This window comes from Cornus florida, unplaced genomic scaffold, assembly GCF_030987335.1.
Source record: "Cornus florida cultivar Cherokee Brave unplaced genomic scaffold, ASM3098733v1 CherokeeBrave_3.0.0_Hap2_Chr10, whole genome shotgun sequence".
NCBI lineage: Eukaryota > Viridiplantae > Streptophyta > Magnoliopsida > Cornales > Cornaceae > Cornus > Cornus florida.
This window is the reverse complement of record NW_026775580.1, coordinates 69,582,219-69,584,884: the sequence shown is the minus strand read 5'-3', so window position 1 is coordinate 69,584,884 and position 2,666 is coordinate 69,582,219.

Genomic DNA, 2,666 nt, shown 5'->3' with positions numbered 1-2,666 from the left:
AGCTCAATTTTGGGATTAGTGCCTGAAAATATAAATAACACGTAATAAGTTTAAAACGGCAAAGTAAGATAAATAAAGGTACTAGAATGCTTAAACTTAACGGGTTTAAATGCGCACTTTTCAGTGCTCATCACACCCCCAAACTTAAATATTGCTAGTCCCTAGCAATGAACTAAGAAGTAAAGGAATGAAATGAATAACTAAATAAGTATAAACTGGAAAGCAAGTAAAATGATAACACCATTTTCGTAGGGAACACGATTGCATTTAGCATATGCAACAAGCCTTTTAAACCCCTAGGTTACCCCTAGTGGACGAGTGAAGTCTCGTGAGGGTTTCCAGAAATGGTACACACAAACATTAAGCTCATTCTTTCAAAAGAGGCACCAATATTGCAAACAAGCATTGGGAGAAAACTACCTCAAGTATGTAATTTTTTAACCGTTTCCAAGCAATCTCCTAAAATCTCAACATCAAACAAGCAAGCATGGTCCTCCACACATCAAGAAAATGATCATGAAAATCGAAACAAGTCTAGAATCCATGTGAGAGGTTCGGCATCAAGTGTGTTGCTATCTTAGCTAACTAGAGAAGTAATCACATCCTTACCCTCAAACTAGCACACAAATCTAGTACCGATCATCAAGATAAGAGAGTGGACCTTTTATTAAAGCTTTATTGTTCTAGGTGCGCTTATTCTTTTCACTCTATATTTTTTTTTTTTTTTTTTTTTTGAGGATCAAAGATGGAAATATTGTGCAATGTGTTGATCTCTTAAGTTTTCTAGAAGATTCATGTAGCGAGCTTTAGGTCAATAACTCCCAAACCAGATGGCTTTAGGGCATTAGGTGTTAAGACACCCCAACGGACTTACAAACTCAAATCAACTAGGCTACAAATCAAGACAACAACCATCTAATCATTTCCCACTTCTCGCCTTTTGGGAGAAGTCCTCACTTTTATTGCTTTTGCAACTTTCTTTCTTTCTTTTTTTTTTTTTTTTTTTTTTTTTTTTTTTAATTCAATTATTAACCTAGAGTTTGGGCCCTCCACCTTTTGGCGCGAGAAGTTCACTGCTTAATGGGGCAAGAATCCCGGCTACTCAATGAAAAGGGGTTGTTATCCACCTTTATCAAGAATGAAAGCTTTCAATGCACTACTAGCCCAATTGGGATATAACCAATTCAATAATCAACAAAGCATGTACCCCACAATTGAATGCTAGCGTGTGCCGGTGCTAGTGTAGAATCCTAGAATGAATCTCAAAACAATCACAAAATCAGGATGATGTGGACCACAAATGCAAGCAAGATATCAATCTTTTGAAAAAAATTACTCCTAAATGGCATGGATCAATCGAAATTATGCCTAAATGCTCAAAATGACTTGAAGGCTCATGCAATCCCTTACTCAGTTCCTTCCAATGTATATGAACCACAAAAACAGTATCTAGACTTCTTAAGAATCAAAATGCAAGATAGAAATAAGGGAGGAATAGAGTTGTGAAACTCTATGAATACTAGTGTTTAACGTCTCTAGCAAGACGTTAGGTCAACTTACTAATCAAATGAATCAAAAACTGGATATGAAACATCCTTATTGACCCTCTTTTCACTTTTCTCATTTAATGTCCCACTTATGACAATAAAATCATCCTCCAAAAGAATGACTTGAAAAGAAATAAAAGAGATGATATTGTTCCTTTCATCCACGGTCTTGAAAACAAAATCAATCATGGTTAGGCTTGCCTCTTTGTTGTGTTCTTGAAACACATTCAAATGATCATCCACATTGATAATTGGTGAGGCATTGTCTTTCAAAGACTCATTTGGATTAATAAGAAACACCCTCTCTTCATCCCTCTTCTCCTCCTCATAAATTACCATTTTCTCACCTTCTAAGTAAGCTAAGGAGTCTATTAAAGAGTTTATTTCATTTTTAGAGCTTTTAAAGTCAAAACCACAATTTTCATACATTTCCAAAAGACATTCCTCAAGAGGGTCATTAGAGATAATAGAAGGAAGGCCCTCTTTAACAAGTTCCTCCTCCTTCTCTCCTACCTCAAGTGTGGTCAACATCTCCTCACTCTCTAGAGTAGCCATCTCCGAGATAAAATCATAATCAAAACAAGGAAAGCCCTCATTAATCATGTTATGTTCTATTGGATTAGCCACTAACTCACTTGCTACTTCCTCCTCTATACAAGATAGAGTGCTAGGCATTAGCTCACTTGTTTCATTCTCCTCACTCTCATCATCCTCATCTATATTCATTGAAGTTCTTGCCATTTTTTCATTTGCCTCTTCCTCCTCCTCTTGATGAGAAAGAGTACTTGCAATTTGCTCAACTTGAGCTTCTAAGTTGGCTAAAGCTTGAGAATGAGAATTAATAAGTGAAGTGTGTGAAATATGTACATCAAGTAAAGTTAACACTTTTTCTTCAAATCCGGGTGAGTACTTAGAAGGTGGTGGAATTGATTCATCATAAAATGGTAGGGGAGGGTAATAGTCACAAGAAGGATTAAATGAGTGATCAAGTCCATAATAAGATGATGCATGAAATGAATTGGACTCAATCTCATAAGGATTAAAATGTGATGGAGGAGCATAAGGTGAAGGGATGTAATTCCCCCCCAAACTTGGATCAAACAATTCCTCCATTCACAA